The 21,840-nt window shown below is 33.6% G+C and overlaps 1 protein-coding gene across 17 annotated transcripts in view; it reads right to left on the bottom strand.

Annotated features, from left to right (window-relative positions):
- Positions 1-20,672, bottom strand: part of LOC5567708 — a 424,671-nt gene extending 403,999 nt beyond the window's left edge. For 7 of the 17 annotated variants that reach the window (XM_021844080.1, XM_021844079.1, XM_021844086.1 and 4 more), the window contains exon 1: positions 20,306-20,577. The gene's annotated coding sequence lies outside the window, so the exon portion shown is untranslated. The other 10 variants (XM_021844068.1, XM_021844074.1, XM_021844070.1 and 7 more) reach the window with 10 other exon arrangements.
- Positions 20,673-21,840: the final 1,168 nt, after the last annotated feature.

The raw sequence follows: 21,840 nt of genomic DNA, 5'->3' as shown, positions 1-21,840 counted from the left end.
CGTGATGATCGATCATTGTCATGTTGTTGTTTTTGTTGTTGTTGTTTGAGAGGGACTTTAACCCGAAGGTCATTCGTCCCTTAAAAATCATTTGTCATATTCTGCTCAAGTGGTGATAAACTAATGTTGCGGGAAAAAAATGTTGCAACAAGAATAGAAGATGACAATGTCTTTGGTGCAGCGTGTTGGGTGACAATTGATTCACTGAATATATGGTAACTTTAGCAGACATAACGGGTCTGGAGCTGAATGGAGAAGACGCATGGTGAACAACAGATTGATGTCATATTCGCTAGTGCCAGTGCGGGAAATGAGTTTTCAACATTTAAGTCTTCGCTTTTCGTACATCATTTTTGCATTTGTTTGGCTCGAGTATGCTTTGGAATATTACAAACATCTTTAACATCAAAAAAGCAAAACGGAAGAGCTTGAGGCATATTGCCCTATAACCGATACTGAAACGTTTAAACTTTCGTGCCACTCCAACGATAATGTAACTCTGTTCTTCTGCAGGAGCGATGAGTTTGGTGTGTTCGACAGATTCCATTTAACTTTCCGATTGATTGATGGGGTTGAGTGGGCTATGATGCGTTTCATTTTGATAACTCAGCAGATACAAATTTAACTACGAACCAAACGAAAGTTATTCAAATTGCGATTTATTAGTGTAAAAGCACCGGTTTTGGCCTGCCTAAGAGAAAATGTCAATAAAAATTAAATGGGAAGCTGTATTGATACTACAAATATGTTAAATGCAAGCTTTCAATCCATATTATGTGTGTGAAATTTCAGAACTGAGCTAAAACCATTTTTCCGCTTCGAAAATCCCGTTGGTCAATATAGGCCAACGGAACCAGTTTCGGCCAGAGATTTAACTTCGGTTCCTGAATTGGCCAATCGCATTGATTTCTCAAAAGAGTGGCCAAATTAGGAGCGCCCTGGCCGAATTAGGTGTATGGGAGTTAAAATTATAAGGAAAATGAACTGTTTTTCTTATGTTTTGAATCAATTTGGACGAGTTAATGAATGTAGCTCTGTCATGTGAATGTGATCTACTGAACACAAAAGGTTTCATGCTGATTGGCTATGTAAAACGGTGTATAATCCCCTATGGCTACTACTGGTGTATCGCCAAAACCGGAGCTTCTACTCTAAATGGAGAATAATCAGGTTTTCGTTCCCACGGGATAGTTGATGACAATGACTACCAGTTAAGGATTGAGTACTTAGCGAACAGTGCAGCTTCGGTATTGTTGTCATTTTGACATATTATTGATATTAATATTATCATTAATAAAAAAAATCATTAAAATATTAATAAACTGCATGTAATTTTCTTAATTATTGTACAATGAATCATGATTATTTGAACACACATTAAGACTTCACAAGTGATAAGCCATATTTGTTGCATTCAGGTCTGAATACTTGTAGCATCAATAAAGATGTTTGATGTCTGACCTTGGCAAGTGAATGCTTGGCCTTTGAAATTGTACCATTTGACAGCTAAAAATGCAATTTTGATATCTAATACCGTAATCCGGAGACAACTTGATCATTGGAGTGAATTTGATCATGTCGCATTTTCTTCCAAGGATGCTGAATGTTTCGTTGGTTTCACAGATACTCTATGTTTTCTAGTTTCTAGATTTCTAATGATGATTTTGAACTATTTTGCAGGTCAGTTTTGCATAGAAATATTCATCGTGTTTGAGGTGTAAGCAATAATGTCGGTGCTAAGGATTCATTCATTTATTTCATAATGCTGAAAATGTCCTATTTTTATACCCACCCACCCCTTCGTAAAGCTTTTTGTACGAATTATTTATAAATTTTGTATAAACCGTAACATCGGTAGGGCACCCACCCACCCCCTTCAGCGTTATGAAATTTGTGAATAAGCCCTAAACAGTCCGCTTGTGCTAATCTTACATGTTAACTTTGAGCGTTCAAAATGTTATGTAAGCTTAAGTGTGAACTACTGAACTCATTTTTGAAATTAAAGCATAGTTGTTTTTTTTAATAAAACTGTTTATTCTAGAAAAACGTGCTATTTTCAAGGGAAATTGCCTACATTTAGACGTATTTTACAGATTTACAAAGTATAATTTTGCAATAAAATGATCGGATACCGTTAATTCGGGTGAAATTAACCATTTTATCTTTCAACAATGTTGCACAAATATCAATATAAACTGCAGTGAATAAACGTTGTTTGTCGTAATTTTTATCGAATTGTGTGTTGTGAAAATTTTTGCGTTAAACAATGTTTATTTCCATGAACATAATCTTAAATTTCATAATCATGTACAGTGTAGTTTTGACAAATATCTTTAACCCCTCTACCGGCAGCTTCATTTTTTACCGCAAGAAAATAAATCAAATCGCGATAACTTTTTTGTTTCTCGGTATTTTTGCACCATTTTTTCACAAGTTCTCAAAAAACTCTTCTAGTTTGAGGATCCGTGTCGGTATTGATGATTGGTGATCTGGTTTTAAAGATATTCCAATGTTCCTTGGGGGACCGCCATTTTCCTTACAAAGTGTCTTAGGCGGCCATTTTGTTTTACGTCAACTTATCGAAAAAGTAAAATGTGGGGTATACAATGCTATGTAATAAGGAGCTACTCTGAAAAAATCATACAAATTGGTTGAGAATTCTTAGAGATATCTGAAAATTACCATATGAGGTTTTTTGAAGTTTTCAAGATCTTTATTTGGTCAGCTTGGTACCAGCAACATAAATGCTCATTACTCAAAGACGGCTGCTCCAAATTGCTTCATATTTTCACAACATACTCTCATTAATGTATTGTTCAAAAAAAAGAACATCTGAATACGTTAAAAAATCTGTAGCCTAAGATATATACGTGGGTTATGATTAAGCGTCGGTCCCCCAAGGAATTTCGGAATATCTCTGGATCCAGATGACCAATGATCAATATCGATACGGATCCTCAAACTAGAAGAGTTTTTTGAGAACTTGTGAAAAAATGGTGCAAAAATACCGAGAAACAAAAAAGTTATCGCGATTTGATTTATTTTCTTGCGGTAAAAAAATGGTGCAAAAATACCGAGAAACAAAAAAGTTATCGCGATTTTAATTTTTTTCCTGCGGTAAAAAATGAAGCTGCCGGTAGAGGGGTTAATCTTCTAGTTGCAAACAATGATTGTAACATGGAATCAACCTGAAAATTTATTAGGATGCTTAAAATTCATCCCAAACCAGATTTTATCATCAAAACTTGTACCAGTTTGCTCATTTGGTTGAAAAAAATAAATTCGGTCAGATATCAGGTAATTGCTTTGAAAATTGCCTACATTTAGGCGTTCTCCTTGTATTTTTTAAAGTTAATCATTCATTATATCTTTAAATATTGTATTGTCAAGAATTTTACACGTAAATTTTGGATTCAGGGAGCTTAAATTCAGTATGCAGAGTCGTTTCAAAAACTAATATTGACAAGTGATCAATTCCACCCCGAAATGAGAACCCAAGCTTTTTAATTTTTGACATGGTTTTTAGCTAAAATCACATTTAGTAAAAAAATTCAGTACATGAGCCACTTGTCGTACCGTAATCCGGGGTAACATTGATCAGTTTTCAGGATATTTCTTTAATATTCCATTTGAAAATTCAAAATGTAGCTAATTTTATATTTTTAAAACAAGTACTGCCACCTGTGACTATATACTGTATTTCATTTTAAACAAGATTTAAGCATATTTAAATGAAAGTTTTAAACCATTTTTTTCTATTTAGCTGATACGGGGTAACATTGATCACCTATGTAATCAACGCTCGGTAATGTTGAAAATGTTGTTACTTACGTAAATCATGGCCCCTGAAGCCGAATATTAGGACTTAACTCTAACAAATCATTTACGTTTTGAGTTATAACAGAATTAGAAACACCTTGAACAACGGAATACGCCTAAAGGTAGGTAATTTCCTAAGGAAATTTTACATTCTTTATGCTAATTCGTCAGTGTTGCTAAATTGAATAAACTTATGAAAGTTTTGACAACGGAACGGAATCATTTTCGGCGATGCCATTTTTAGTGACAACCGCATTTCTCTCGCTCATTTCGTTTTCAGAACTCATATCAAACATGAATTTTTGGTGGTGCCATCCATAATGATAGATATAATTGTTTTGAAAAGTTGACAAATTTACCCATGAATTAAACGTTATTTTCACAAATATCTTTTTTTTATTTTTTTTTTTATTAGTATCATTCTAAACATTACATTCATTTCTTATATCTAGGTGTTCTGTGTTATTAGACAACACTATCATCCTAATTTGGTAAAACAAATCTGAGATTTTTTTAACATTTTGTTAACAACATATTACATTTCATTTGCCGTAGCGGTTCAGATTTTTTACAGGTGAGTTGATTTCACCTGCTTATTAGAGAAAAAAAACGTTTTAAATATACATAACCTAAACATAAAACGCATTAATCATGGCAATAGAAGATTGTAACAATTTTTGCCTGAAATTATTGATATTCTATGTAACTCATTGGTACTTTACCAGGGAGGAAGCTTCAGAATCATTTTCAAAATTTTATTTTGAATTCTCTGCAGAGCTTTCTTCCTGGTATTACATAAAAGAAAATTAATATGTGTATCAACCTAGGTGAATAGAGACATTTTACATATTTGTTACATTTGGCTTGAATGCCCTCAATTTGATTTTTGAATGTTAATTTCTTATCTAGCATGAGCCCTAGATACTTAACTTCATCTGACCAATTTATTGGAACCCCTCTCATCGTGACAACATGTCTACTTAAAGGTTTCAAATAAAGAGCTCTTGGTTTATGTGGGAATATTATTAGTTGAGTTTTGAAAGCATTAGGAAAAATCTTCCATTCTTGCAAGTATGAAGAAAAAATATCCAAACTTTTTTGCAATCGACTACAGATGACACGCAGGCTTCGTCCTTCGGCGGATAGGCCAGTGTCATTCGCAAGCAAAGATTGTTGACATCCCTGAGACTCAGATAAGTCAGATGTGAAAACATTGTATAATATTGGTCCCAAAATGCTGCCTTGAGGAACACCAGCTCTTACAGGAAGTCTTTCAGACCTAGAGTTCTGATAATTAACCTGAAGTGTACGATTTGACAGATAACTTTGAATTATTCTAACAATGCATGTTGGGAAATTGAAGTTTTTTAGTTTTACAATCGAGCCTTCATGCCAAACACTGTCGAATGCTTTTTCTATGTCTAGAAGAGCAAGACAAGTAGAATAGCCTTAAGATTTGTTGGAACGGATAAAATTTGTTACACGTAAAAGTTGATTAGTGGTCGAACGTTCATTGACAACAAATGAATTTTTGTTGATGTAGACGATCATTCTGTTCAAAATAACTTTTCCAAAAAAGTTTACTGTTGGACGATAGATAGAAGCTTCTGCAGGATTTTCGTTCAGTTTTAAAATTGGTACGACCTTTTCAGAAAAGTATGCTAACTTATACAGAGAGTAGCTTCTCTGGAAGTTTCGTGATGAGAATGTTAAATTTTCTTTCATTGCCAGGTGAAAGTCCCCATTTCACATTTTTTTTTAATAATAGCTTTTTCCAAATCAATTCTCCAGGAATTGTCGAAAACGTTCTCTTGATTGAAAATGCTTACAAAATTCTGGATAACATGTTTTTCCATTAGACTAGTGAGTTCTAAATTAAAATCAGGCGCGCTCTCAAACTGCGTAGAAAGTTTTTGATCTTTTTCGCAATCAATGTATTTCTTAATTTGTAATAATTAGTTTTCCTTTCCAAAGCTGGAATAAGCTAATGAGATGAGATTTTTAAAAAGTAGATCATTTCCTAGCTAGAGCCTCACGAACAAACAATATTTTCAAAATTGTTGGTTCTCAACTGAGAAAAACGTTTTTTAATTTCTTTTTTCTGATCCTGTCATATAATTTTTATAGCACGATGAGTGTGTTGAAATTGCTGCACTCGTTTCCAATTTGTTTTAGGAGTTTAAGATTATCGTGTATAATCACGAATTTGAATTAAGGGGGCAGGATTTGTCATTGATTTCGGAATTTTCAAAAGCAGTTTTTTCATTCATCATCAAGAATATTTACAGGAAAATGTGTTCACTGTATTCTATTCTCCAGCCGCAACACAGTGAACACATTTTCATCGAATAATTTTCAGTTTTGTACAGAAAAACTGCTTTTGAAGTTTCGATGATGACGATGATTACGATGACGGAGCGTTGAACGTTAATATCAATATCCAGTTTTGTTGTTTTGTTTGCAATTCGGAGGAATGCTATTGACTGAGGGAACTGACAGAGAAGACAACGAAACAGAAAGAGATGAACGCCATTTACTTGCAGAAGAACGAGAACAACCAACACACAACCAAACTTGAAAGCCGGCTTGCATACAATATAGTATAGTTAATTAAGAACGAATCGACAGTTGGACAAGTAGATTTACGACAAAAAAAAACTAAATTGGAATCAGTGTTTTTCAACTAAGAGTTTTTTTGTGCCAGTAATTTTATTAATTTAGAACATTTTGGCCTAGTATAAATGATTAATGTTTTCTGTGATGTTTGTAGGAAGTTTTGTTTGAATGTGTAATGACCATTGCTCGACAGTTAGAGCCACCTGACGAAAAAGCTATTGTTTCTGTAAGACTTGTAAAATTCCATGACCAATTGATATTTATGTAGGGGAACATGGTCCAATTCGGACCTAGTAACGTTTTTTTTGGCCATATCTTTTCAGTCCGATGTACGGCATTGAAAGATTTATGTTATTTAAGCCTGATTTAGCGAGCGCACTTTTCTCTCAGAGAGTTTCGTGATATCTTCTACCAGGATATGAATAGACATGTTTGAACAAAATTCTTCAAAAGGTTCAAATTGGACCAACCCTGTTCCAACTCGGACCCCCCATGTTTTAACTCGGACTACCTCATATTCTATCGTTTCTTGCTACGGTAGTTATAAAATTTAACTCCGATTTGTTTGGAATCAAAGATTGTTGAACTTCGCAAGCATTAAAACTCAATGCGCGAAAAATTTCAATTGAGTTCGAGTCAGAACTAGCTCAAGTAAAATGTGAATTTATTTAAAAATAAATATGCATGAAATCCGACAATAGTTAAAAATTGAATACAGTGAACTTACCCTATCTAAATTTTAAACTGATAATCGTATATGGGAGATATCAAGATAAAGAAAATATAATTTTCAATTTTGACAAAATGCATCGTAAAAAAACGTTTTTGCTTGAGATATAGTAGAATTTCAACCTATATAGAATCATGACATGAAAATATCGGGTTAAAAAGGAGAACTTGTTCGGGAAACTGAAAGCGACAGCATTGAGTCTCGGGACATCAAGTTGAAAAAGTATCGGCATACATTTTAGGGTCAAAGTACGCTATATTAAAGTGATTATAAAATGAAGCCAAACTTCAAGTTTTCATAACTATCGGATAATAGAAAGTTGATTGTATTGTTCTCAGCACTCCTAACCGTTTTTTTGTATCGTGTTGTCAAAAAAAATTGGAAAGCGGTATCCAACATAAACTGTGGTATTGATGGAGATGCTTTTACAATAGCTGGTTTTTTGAGTCCTTTTTTTGTGGTCTACCGTATTTCTTAGATTTTTTTAAAGACTTTTACTTGACCGCAACAGAAACAAAGGCGCTATCCATCAATGTTACAACTTATGTGGTTTTCTGACAAGTCAAGAAGACCTTCAAGGGGTGAAGGGGCTTATGAAACAAACTGACTGCTCGTTGAAAGTCAAATTGGACCAGGTTCCCCTACCTAAATGTTTATATTTTTGAAAAAGGTGTTAAATAAATCGAAACGTCGGACATTTGAAACGAATCAACCTTTGATATACACTGACTGCAACGCCAATAACAGATCACTTTGTTTGCAATGATATGTTATAATTAATAGCTCGAATTTTCTCTAAAAAAATTTCCGGCTATGGTACTCGGATCCGCATACTGGTATGTTATCCATTGTGGTGCCTCCTTCAAAGGATAGTCTACTGAAAGAATTACCCGAGCAAAGTTGAATAGCAAAATGATAATAAATCTTGTTCCCTGGTAATCATCATTTGATAACTGATTTTGTTATCATCTTGGCTGAGTAAACAGCCAACATAACAAAAATGAGAACTTAAACTTGTTTGTCGAATAACAAAGTAATATCAAAATATATTATCACTGAATTCAAGTTGATAACTAAATTTGCATTATCATATTTTTTGAATTTTATGGTCATAAATCACGAAAAAATGTTAAGAGATGAATGTTTTGAATTAAACTAACGCTTCAAAAAATTTTGCCAAATTTTGTATGATGAAAAGTCAACTTTTTTATTAACACACGGTTTATAAATATGATATGGGAAAGATGTGTGATAACATATTTTGTTATCAATCTGTTATCAAAAATGTTTGTAACAGATACAATGATATCAAATTTTGTTATCATTTGGTTATCATTGATAACAGAATATCAAAATGATAACAGTGATAATGAAAATTGCTATCATTTTGATATCATCCAGTTATTCGACTTTGCTCGTCATAAAAAGATTCGTGTGGATGCTCATGAAACACTAAGTAAAGCTGTAAAAAATTGAAACCACACTTGTATTGATTGTTATTTGCATATTCTTGCAGTAGTCTTTTCGGCCACCGTCATTTTGTTATTTTTCATATTTAATTAATCATCAATCATATATATTTTGTGGACGTTTTCAACATTTACGTCATTCAATGTGAATCACGACTCTTATAATTGTTGTTTTTAAATGTGTAGGTATATTTATTGTCAAGTTTTATAATATGAAAGTATAACAAAGCACTTATTTCAATTTACTGACACTCATTCAATAGTCAAACGCAAGATCCCTTGTGCACCAGTATGAAAATATTCAAATGCATTGTAAAAGTCACATTTGCTGGCTGGTAATGATGAATGCGATAAGTATCGCTGACTGACATCATCTGCATTCATGTGCTGAGTGTATTTCATTCAAGAAGGATGCCAACCTCTCTGCTGCTTACTACACATTTACTCATCACACTTCCTACATATATTTCCGAAACATTCTGAATATTAGTCCACATGTCCACGGTGCGTAACGAATCACAAACACTTGCCCACTTGTCGTTGGTCATCACCTTCGTACGTAACGGTCAGCTATAAGGCGTTGAAGTATGAAAATCAAAAACCAAGACCAATACTCGACCCTGCTAATGAGGAAGAGTCGCTTTATGAACACCCGTGTGTTAGTGTGGCGCACGATTGAGCAATCAGCGCGGGGATATTAAAATTATATGGGAAATAAAAATAAAATAAAAAGGTTGTTTGTATTTTACCGCGGTATGTCCGAGGCATCTCTTTGCCACTTTTTCACTCATGAAGCTCATATTGAGAACATGGGCGTTTGCCGATTTTCCGCCAAGGGTGGTGCGCGTAATTGTTTTGAAAGAAAATTCAAGCCACATTAAAATCATTGAAAACATGTTTTTATTTGTTTTTTTTTATAACTGAAAACGCCGAACAAGTTCGATTCAGTTTTGATTTACGTCGCTATTAAGAAAAAGCCTGCTTCTCAGATAACTTTCCCAAGATACTTCCACAGTTTTCAAGAGTTCAGATAAATTTGCCTTATTTGTTTGTGTATCTCGTAAGACATGCCTTGATAAGTCTAGAAAATCTCCAATAGGCGAATATCAGCCAATTGGATCCAAATCCACCACCCTCAGTAGCGAAACATTTTAACTACGGTAACCCCGGATCTACGACGTACTTAATCTACACGGTTTTGATAGTTTCCATATAGGACAAGTACCACGTTGATGAAGTACTCGTAGGCTATGGGATTTGAGTTTTTGGTTTCTTTTGACATAACGTGAGGTACATTCACATCGTTCTCGTTTCAATGAATGCTAGAGTGAACGCATTGTTTTTTTTTTTTTTTTTTTTCATAATGCATGCAAAGTTGACTAAATTTATGGAAAACCAGTGTAAGCCTCACTCATACATCATGCAAAATATGAAAATCACAATCGGCATTTTGCACAAAAACTCTTCATAAACCGTATACATATTTTTAGAGTGCGTCAAAAGCGTTTTACTGGTCTCCAACTTGATTGGAATGGCGTTGAGAATAAATTTGGAATTCCAATCAATTCACTTCGTCTCTTTGCTTACAGGCTCCTTAAAATCTCCTTCTACGCGGTACAAATTACCGTCCTATCATTCCCGAACGGCTATCAGGAGATCACTGCCCATAACTGCATGTATGTCACATTCGATATTTCGGACAATTTCGAGTTAATACCATGGAGAGTCATTGAAAGATAAATACTTTTGATCAACTAATTAAAATCTATGAAATTGTTCTAGAAAATTTGAAAAAAAAAAATATCAAGTTGTTTTGTCACATTGGTAATTGTAACCGCATAACAGTCACGTTGAGATTATACATGAGCATGGTAATGTAGTAGCAATGAAATTTCTATCAAAATTATTGTCTGACTATTCACCCAGCATGTGACATGAATTGTACAAAGTTTCAGCCTCCGATAAATTCTTTTGAGTTCTTGGTATTTTTTAAGAAATTTTAGTTTTCTCCCATACTGCCATAAAAAAAACACTTGGTATTCCATTAACTCAATGCCTTTTTTTGTCGAATGTTACAAATATGCATTTATGGGGGGAATTAGGTGGATAATAATCTAAAAAATTACTAGTTCTGATAGGTTCTTCTTGTACGCCGTTCCATAGTAAACACTTCTATTAAAATAGTCCTGAAATATCAGAGCAAGCTCTTTTGTTGTTTCATTGATAGAGTTTGTCAATATTAAAGTTAAAAAATATTCAGTACAAACACATAGCATATATTGAATGAGATATACTGCATAATTGTAAAATTTTATGTGAATTTTAATACATTGTTGAAAAGCTTAATCAACAAGCAATAGAAAATGAATACGATTTTTATCGAAAAAGTGATGAGCAAGGAACCGATCCCATACTTTTTTGTCCCACTTTTTGCACTTTTTGTTTAGGGTTGTTTGACATTTTTCTATAAGTTTAACAATTTTCATTCAATGACAACTAAACATTATTTATTTATTTATTTATTTATTTATTTATTTATTGTCGTCAATCATGTTTGTAGACCGTTACAGAGAGTATCTTATGCGCTAGTTACACTTCTACATTCAATTACCTAATTTTTCTTCTTAAGATAATGTGCGGAAGTATTGTTTTAGCTTCGCTTTGGACCAAGTTAAGTCGATTGAATTGTAATGTTTATTATAAGTAGTCATCATTTGGTTCATTGGCCCAAATTTTGCATAATTAGTACGGTGATAGTTGATTGCAAATAGTTCTCGATGGCGTAATCGTCTGGATGGTACATAAAAGTTTAATTTAGATAATAATTCTGGTGAATCAACTTTATGGGATACAATATCGTTTATAAATGAAATCATTGCATATTCACGACGCTCTCTTAGTGTTTGAATATTAATCAACATACATCTAGCTTTGTAAGATGGTAATGGAAATTCTGTCCAACCTAATTTGCGAAGAGCATATAATAAAAATTGTTTTTGCACCGACTCTATTCTTTCATCATGTACTGTTGAAAAGGGTGACCAAATTATGCTGCAATATTCAAGTATTGATCTAACATAGGCAATGAACAATGTTTTTATTGTGTATGGATCATTGAAGTTATAAGCGAAGCGTTTAATGAAGCCTAACATATTATTAGCTTTATTTATCATAGTGTTATAGTGATCAATGAAAGTAAGTTTTGAGTCTAAAATTATGCCTAAGTCTCTGATTCTATTACATTTTTCAACATTTTGATTGCCTAAAGTTATTGTTACATTGGGAATGTCTCTTTTCCTGTTAAAAGATATCAGGTTAATTTTTTTACATTCAGTTGTAGTAGGCTTTTCTGACACCACGTGTGGAAGATTTGTACTTCGTGTTTAAAAGTATGTATGTCCTGTGCAGTTTTTATTTCAAAATAAAGTTTCATATCGTCAGCATAGATTAATACTTTCATTTTGTGAAGAATAAACGACAAATCGTTCACAAACAGTATAAACAAAAGCGGACCTAAATGAGAGCCTTGTGGAACCCCTGAAGTGGCATGTATTGGAGTTGAATTTTTTCCTTTGAATTTCACTATTAGCTCGCGAGTGGTTAAATATGATTCAATCCATTTCAGCAATTTGGCTTCAATACCAATTTTTTGCAGTTTAAATATAAGCATGGGTATATCAACACGGTCAAATGCTTTACTAAAATCTGTGTATAAAGCTTCTACATGATTTCCATTTTCCATAGCACTCAATGAATAGTTTACAAATTCGAGCAAATTAGTGGCTGTCGATCGCCCTTTAAAAAAGCCGTGCTGCGCTGTAGTTATTCTGTTTTTGATTTGGATGAATACTTTTTCATTTATGATGGCCTCAAAGAGCTTCGGGATGCACGAAATAAGGGCAATGCCACGATAGTTAATAATATCAGATTTTTTGCCAGATTTGAAAATGGGAACAAGGTATGAGCTTTTCCACATCTTTGGAAAGACTCCAGACTCCAGTGACATATTAAAGAGCCAAAATAAGGGAGTAGTTAATTCAATTGCTAAAGTCTTCATGAAGATTGGTGGAACTCCATCCGGTCCATTTCCTTTGGTTGCATCCAAGTTTTTCAAACCATTCAATATTTCATGCACATTTATATGACTGATACCAACATAGTTAGAAAATTCAGGATGGAAATCGAAATATTCATAATCACGATCAGCTTCAGAGTATGTTGTGTATACTTCTTGAAAAAAATTTGAAAATAAGTTGCATATATCTTGTGAGGTATGGCCAACCTTTTCATTAAAATACATTGTAGAAGGAAAGTTATTGGATTTTAGTTTAGATTTAACATAGTTGAAGAAATTCTTTGGACAGTTTTTGATTTCTTGCTCAGTTTTGGAGTTGTAGCTTTCATATGCCATTCGCATTGCTGAGTTGAGCTGTACGCTCATATTCAAATATACTTGTAAATTCTCTTGACTTTTATGCTTTTTGTAAATTTTATGTAGTTTCTGTTTACGATTCTTCAAATTTATTATTTCTTTATTGAACCAAACAGGATGTTTTGAAAAACCATTACACCTTCTTTTAATGATTGGTACTTCTTCTAATATTATTTTGAACAAACAGTTGTAGAAAACTTCTGTTGAATTATTTACATCATCTTTGCTTCTCAAAATCGATTGCCAGTTAATTTTATTTAATTTATTTCTAATGTTGTCATAGTTAGCTGAATTAAAGTCGAATACTTCCTCGAATTCATTGTCAATATAGAAATCTGTATTAGAAATAAACTGAGAAAATTCTATTGCCGTATGAAACACTTCATTTTTCCAAAGTGGAGTCAATGCCTCATTAACACAAAAGTCATCAGAGACGTTTGTCAGCAAGAGATCAAGATAACAGTTTTGTTGATTTTTTACATGATTGATTTGATTAAGACCTAAGTTTGCAATTTTGTCAATATAAACTGTAGCAATTCACTTTCTCCAATGACTGGGAGTAATATATAATCATTGTCCATATCTGGTATAAAATCAATGTTGCGTTGATTAAAACCACCGTAAATATGAATCTTAACTTCAGGGGGTAAACTAGACATAACATTTTCCGCTACACTAAAAAATTTATCGTATGTTTCTTTGCACGCATTGTTAGGAGGAAAGTATACGGAGACAAAAATATGTGTCTCGCCAGACAATTGCACTTTCGCCCACACGTGCTCAAATTCTTTAAATTAAGTGGTAACGATAATTTCAGAGTTCAATTTTGCTGAAACTGCGATTAAAACTCCGCCACCCGACTTTTTTTCAGACCATTGATAATCACGATCAGCTCTATAAACATTGTAATTATTTCCAAAAATTTCTTCACTCCGTATACTCTCATCCCAACTCGTTTCAGTTCCCAGAATTCAGGGGATAATTGAATATTACAAAATAATTCATATCATCTTCATATTCTAATGCATCATTAGTAACAGAGCGCATTATGTCACTATAGGCCCTATTCAAAAGTTCGTCTCAAAAACTTGTTTTTTAGAAATAAAAACATCAAATTTGTATCACAAAACTCATAAATGTGACATGAGTGTTACATTACTCGATGAAGTGATTCCATACTTTTAGAACAGGAATACTTCATCAAAAAGAGTTGCAATTACGCAGAACACATTTTACCTACGTGAACCATAAATAAGTACAGCATCGCAATCAATTATAAAATATTTAAGCATATATTTTCGTCCGTATGAAATAAAATATCTTTCGTATTCCCAGAAGCGTTGATTCATAACTGTGGAGCATTGAAAACTATACTACAGTTATGAATCAAAGATAAGGGGTCGTCCCTAATTGACATAACATTTTAGGGGGGAGGAGAGCTTCAAGAATTTGTGACGATGTGTGACGAGGGGGAGGGAGGAGTTTCGACTAGTGAAAGTAGCATTTTGAATCATATCGGTAATAAGAGGAGAGTTGAAAAAAAAATGACAAACAGTTTTTTATCAAACTTTTTTTGTTTGAATTATATAACTTAAATTTTGAAATTAATTTTGAATTAAGCTTTATATAAATCATATAACAAAGAACCGTTTTATTTCTATTCATATTTTCTGATGGAACTTTATTCCTTTTAAAGAATAAAATATGCTCATTTAGATAAATAGCAACATTAACATGGTAAAATAAAACATTTGTTCAGTCAATTTTGCGTTCAATGTTGTGGAAGATCTTCAATCAACTCATCATTTTTATTGATATATCAATGTTTTCGATGGAATAGCATGCATAATATTAAAGTCATCAAATTCGAGTGTAATCGAAATTGCCCAATCATCAAAATCAATTACTCGGTAATTCCAAGAAAGAACAGTTTCATTTGTTTCATTATGAGTTGTGTACGAATATTTCTCGCGTTCAGTATCGTAAGGGCGTAACTGCAATAATCAATTTTTTCATTGATGTTCTCTTTAGCTTTTTTTCTTTTGCTCTTTAGCTATTAATTGGCCGAACATTTGTTTTGTCTAATAATGTTGAGTCAGTAGGAAGTATTTATCATCCTTCGTCATGCTGCATCGTAAAAAGTTCTGAAGATCAATAGAATTTCGTGTACTTATTCGAAAAAAAAATCAACAAAGAGAAATCGATCACTGCAGATACACTTGTGTGATACTAAACGCGAGATTCCCATAATTTTTATCAATTCAACCATTGTTTTACTTTTTTCTACATTTTTAGCTGTAAACTTATTAACAACAACAAAATTAATTGAAGCTGTATGAAACTGGATACCAGAACCATGCAACTGAGCGTGAATTGAAATCCTGTCCTAGAAATTTATTTAATTACGTTAAAACAAAAACCAAATCTAACAACTTTTCATCTGAAATGCACCTTGATGATAAAATTGGTGTGAACCCTGAAGAAAGCTGCAATCTGTTTGCAACATTTTTTCAAGACGTTTACACTACTTATTCGGAAAATAATCGAGATCGTGAATATTTCTCATTTCTTCCGGAAATCCCAAATGACATTTGCGTCAATCAAATCAAAGTACATGATATTGTAGATGCACTAAAAAGTCTAGATGTCTCCAAAGGTGCTGGACCTGACGGGATTCCACCTGTATTTTTGAAAATGTTATCAATCGAACTTGCATCTCCACTATTTTGGCTCTACAATATGTCTCTGCAATCAGGTAGTTTCCCTGAAACATGGAAAAGCTCATTTTTAGTGCCGATCTTTAAAAGTGGCAAAAAATCCGACATACGTAATTATCGTGGGATAGCCATTATCTCTTGTATTCCAAAGATTTTCGAAGCAATAATAAATAAAATTTTATTCGATATGGTTAAAAACAGAATAACTCATACTCAGCATGGTTTTTTTAAGGGACGCTCAACATGCACAAACTTGCTGGAGTTCATTCATTATTCTTTGACAGCCATGGATAATGGTAATCACGTGGAAGCTCTCTATACAGATTTCAGTATAGCTTTCGATCGCATTGACATACCAATGTTGCTTTTTAAGTTAGAAAAATAGGATTTCAACCGGACCTTCTTAAATGGGTAGAGTCTTATCTTACTAATCGCCAACAAATAGTTAGATACAAAGGAGTAAAATCTATTCCAATTAAAGTTACATCGGGAGTTCCTCAAGGATCTCATTTAGGGCCATTATTCTTTATTTTATACGTTAACGACATTTCCTTCATTTTGAAAAAAGTGAAAGCTCTCATATATGCTGATGACATGAAACTGTTTCTTGAAATAGTAAACGATGAAGATATACATACTTTTCAAAATGAAATTGATATGTTTTACAGATGGTGCAATAAAAGCCTTCTCCAATTGAACGTGAAGAAATGTAATTCTATATCCTTTAGCAGAAAGCGTAGTATACCTAACACAACAGTCTACCTAGGGAATCAACTAGTAGAAAAATGCGTAAGAATAAGAGATTTAGGAGTGATTTTAGATTCCAAAGTTACTTTTATAGATCACTATAATACAATTATCAACAAGGCAAACAAGATGTTAGCATTTATAAAACGATTTAGCTATAATTTTCACGATCCATACACTATAAAAACATTATACATAACCTATGTGCGTTCAATTTTAGAATACTGTAGCATAGTTTGGTCACCATTTTCATCAACCCATGAAAATCGTATAGAATCAGTTCAAAAACAATTTCTGTTGTTCGCACTTCGAAAATTAGGTTGGACAAGGTTACCTCTACCATCTTATGAAGCACGATGCATGCTCATTAATATTCAAACATTGAAAAAACGTCGCGAATTTGCAATGGTCTCGTTCGTAAACGATATAGTTTCGCATCGTATTGACTCGATGACACTTTTATCAAAAATAAATTTTTATGCTCCTTCAAGACAACTGCGAAGTCGTAGTATTTTTTATACAAACCATCACCGCACAAATTATGCCAAATTTGAGCCTTTAAATCAAATAATGTCTGTTTACAATAAACATTGCGAAACCATTGACTTTACTATGACGAAATCGGAACTAAAATAAAAATTTATGTCATATCAAAATTCGAACTAGATTAAGAAAATAACGTTTTCAAACTATATAATATTAAGTGTAAAATTGTAACAAAATGGTCTACTTCTGATTGACGACATGAAATAAATAAATAAATAAACTTGATCAGCAAATTTGTTTGTTTAAAACTGTTTTCCAAATGGATTTTGACCGATACAGAATACCAAACTATTAATATAAATTAATATCAAACTTTGTTTTAAATTTCAAAAATTTAATGTTTCGATTAAGCTCAATCGCTGAGGATGGGCTTCTTGGCCGTGCGGTTAGCGGCGTCAGTCGTTTAGGCGTATTGTATCACGTGGTATGGGTTCGATTCCCGCTCCATTTGGTGGAAACTTTTCTTCAAACGAAAAATTCTTCATTGGGCTACTGGGTGTTCCGTGTTATTCGTTGCATAATGTTGGTGATTGTTCAGTCTCTGTGCAGCCTTCTGAAAACGGTGTAAATTGTCTTCCATTCAAAAAATGATGACGGTGGTGTATCTTGATATGCTACGTATTTATCTAGGGAGGGGTAATTGTATTTGTGACTAAATGATACGAGAGGGAAAGGGGGTGTAAAAAAATCATTGAAAAATGCTACGTCATTTATGGACGGTCCCTAAGACGATTCCGAAACAAGTGCCTAAACGTATGCTTTCACTAACACATCATTCGTTAACATTGCAGATAAATTGCTTTTATTGTGTTTTGATCCATAATATGAGTCGATTTGATCCATAATAAGGATCCTCCTCTCCCACTGATCCACATCTGTGGGGTGGACATCGTTTGTAATTTCTATCGAAATCGACATTTTTTCGTGAATAATCGGGTATTTTGAAGTGGATTCTCTAAACCAACTGTATTCTACAGTGTCAGGGCGGTAATTTTGTTTTGTATAGAGTCACCATATTTTTAATCATATTTTATTTTGAAAAATGACCCTTAGTTGATCCATAACTGTGGGGTGACTGTACATACTGTGTGGCAAGCATCAAGATACTCTATTTACTGGAAAGTCTATTAGAAGTACATTAGAAAAATGTCCTCGACCCCCAGCTTGAATATTTGCGTGTTTACCGCTACCGCTACGTGAACTCTTCTCTCCGAGAACTCATGTCTTCCCATTATAATAAAATTTGGTGGAAAGCTTAGCCGACTGAAATATTTTTACAGCTTCTGATGCTGGATCAGTTTGGTATTAAAAAGTTCCCAATATATCTGCATATTTCACAAACATCTTGTCTGAAGTCTGCAGTCCGTTTTTTACGAAAGCAAAAAGAAATAATTTTTATAAATCACTCATTGGGATTTTTACAGTTGGAAAACCAAAATTTAGAACAATGTTAGTGCGCAAAAAAAATTATGTTCATATGTACGGATCACATCAACAGTTTTTTTTTATATGGAGTAATGAATTTATGTTTATTTATTTTTTTAATACATTTTTTGTAAAGCTTTGTTGTACTTGTTTCGTTGTGGAGGAATAGATTTAATTTTAAGAGTAACTAATTGATAAAATAAAAATAATACAAGTTGCAAAAATTTAAAATGTTTTGGAGTTGTTTATGAGCCGCCGCGATTTTTACCGTTGACATTATCAATCACAGTGTAATTTACAAAAAAACATGAAAATTTAAAAAAAAAAACAACTAATAAACCAATATGTTATTTTTCTTTCTACTATCGTCACTTGGTCCCTCAAATTTTAAGTAAGGAAAAGTTTACTGTGTGAGGGTTATATGAACTTATTATCATATATGTTATGTCCAAGGGGCCTTCTTTAGTCGAGTGGTTAGAGTCCGCGGCTACAAAGCAAAGCCATACTGAATGTGTTCGATTCCCGGTCGGTCCAGGGAATTTTCGTAATGGAAATTACCTTGACTTCCCTGGGCATAGAATATCATCGTACCTGCCACACGATATACGATTGCAAAAATGGCATCTTAGGCAAAGAAGGCTCTCAGTTAATAACTATGGAAGTGCTCATAAGAACACTAAGCTGACAAGCAGCCTCTGTCCCAGTGAGAACGTAACTTCAAGAAGAATATGTCCAACAAGACATGACATAAAGCTAATTGCACTCAAATTCGTAATAATAAATGGGATAACTATTAAAGCATAATGAGAATATAAAAGCGTTTAAACAATTTGTTTTATTCAACTTACTTTGCTTTTCATCTTACCGTCGAAAAATTATATTATATACTCCTTACTGAACAATAATAAAATCTTGAATTCCTATGTTTCTATCTAAACAGTCAAGTAATACATACATTCCCAACTATTCACAGGAGCACATGTCCCCAGTAGTGTCCCCGTAAATACGCCAATGAACTCGAATTGAGCAAAATTTGAAGAAAGCGTAGCGCAAAATACTGTTGGTATCTTCACACGCTTCATTTAGTTGACCGTGGCAATAGAAAAATATATAATTAGAATTACCTTCTCGGCTTACGATAACAAGTGTTTTCTCGGGTATTCATAACATGATGTTTTTTTTCGGTCGTTTGTTGCAATTTGGCTATTTAATTTTGTCCTTAGCACCAGCATTATTAAAGTGTCACTGAAACAATTACTGCGAACTCATTTTTACTTATGAAATGATGACGTGAATATACAACCAATGACATTTATTTAGATGAGAGTTTAATCATTGAGATCGAATTTGCGCCAAATTTCACCTATTCACTCGTCGTTGACTAAATATAAATGTCCATTACGGATCGCAGCATCGTTCATTCGCCAACCACTCAGGACCTATCCAATCGAAAAGATCAGCTTTCAGTTCATTGCGTTTTTACTACGAAAGCGACCACGGTTTTCACTCTTTTATATCTTTTCTTTCTTACTACACAAATTTGAAATTGATTCAGAAATAATTATAGTCACATTCCATTTGTTTGTGTCTGCCTTTCAAAAACAGTGTGACTATTCTCACCACAATTTTTCCGCATACAGAGCCAAGTATAATCATTCCGTCTCTTTTCACGACCAGTTGCACATACCGAGCTATGATATTAAAAATAAACTGATTTTTAATAACTTATTGAAATCGAGCTATGCATCAACGCCCGGAGCATTAGATTTAGATTTTTATTCCAAACCAACATTCGCAACTTCACCTTCTTCGATTGGAAATCTAACCCCGCAATCGCTACGGCATGCTTTTCTCTCTAGGTAGTATCAAATCACAATTATTATTTTCAGCACAACTAAATCTGGAACAACACTACTTGAAGAGAATACCAAACAATAATTATTAAAAACCGATAGTTGATGAATCACTAAATTAAATTAACTGAAATTGTTATATTTTTTTTTTTCTTTGATTCCAATTCTCGACCAGACACTGCACAGCCTGGGAACGTTTGCACGGCGTCGCGTCTCAATTCCAACTGACTGAAAAAGAAATTCGGAAAACGTAACGTAACGGCTTGGCTCTGCCAAGCGATGCGACCGGTACTATGTAGTAGATGTACACTAAAGGAAAATCAACCCACCACCAGGCCCGCCAAGAGAGGCGCAGAGAGTCCGAGAGAGAGCTAAATAGCGCTTGTGGAAATCGCATTTTCACACACATGATTTTCCCCGCCTGCAGGACCAGATGAGCTGTCATCCGTCTAGAACGAGGAAGTTTGCTTTTACAACTGTCGTTTCTCGCCCCAACCTGTAACTATGTATTACAATGCATGGTGGGCTTACTGTACGGAAAACGTATTGTAAATAAGTTTGATATTATTTCATGAGCGTTCAATATATGTATGTTGATAAATGCGCATTAGCAGCTGACTAAACATACAATAGAGTATTGTGGATAAAAAGTTCGGCCTTTTTGGATTAGTCAAAATATCAAGAAGAATTATAGCAATAAAAACTAAATAAATATCATACAGCAAATCTTCAACATATTACCTACAATTTTGCTGAACAAATTTGTACTGGAACATACAGGGTGTTAGGTTCGTGAGTGCAGACATTTTAAGGGGTGATAGAGGACCATGTTAGATGAAAAAAATCGTTCTACGGATATGGTCAATTCTTAACTGTTACCGAGTTATTAAACATTCAATGTTTTAGGATATGTTTGCCTTTAAGTGGTTATAACTTTGGAATAGTTCAACGCATCTCAATTCTTTTACTTCCATTTGAAAGCTAATTAAATTTCCAATCTACTAACAACTTTACATCTAATGGGTTTTGCAAATAAATTCATTTTTAAGAGCAAATAAGTTCAAAGGTAGTGATTTTTCTCTTGTTTTTGTCAGTTTACTTGAAAAAATGCGTAATAAATTTCATGCTTGTCTTAAGCAAAGTTGTGTGCTTCAAGCTGCTCTACAATTCGTTCTTTGACACCAAACTGCTATCTCTACGCGTTCTCTTGTAATTTTGATTTGAACACGCCACTTTGGGTCATAAATTTTGGTCCGTAAACGCAACAGGGAACAGTTCATTTCACCCCACTGTGTTGCAAAACTTGACGCATTGTTTGCATCCGCGCACAGCACACTTGATCTCAGGTTTAGACAACAACAGCTTGGCGCGTATGATTAAGCACACGCTGCTGTGCGTTCTTTTGCATGCTGTTTGAAACTTAAAATAAATCGTTTTTGTCCGATGGAAATCAAATTTTCAAAATGTTGAAGGAGTGTAGTAAAAC

The sequence above is a fragment of the Aedes aegypti genome, chromosome 2, assembly GCF_002204515.2.
Source record: "Aedes aegypti strain LVP_AGWG chromosome 2, AaegL5.0 Primary Assembly, whole genome shotgun sequence".
NCBI lineage: Eukaryota > Metazoa > Arthropoda > Insecta > Diptera > Culicidae > Aedes > Aedes aegypti.
The sequence above is the reverse complement of the archived record's forward strand: the minus strand, read 5'-3'. Positions and strand labels throughout refer to the sequence as shown.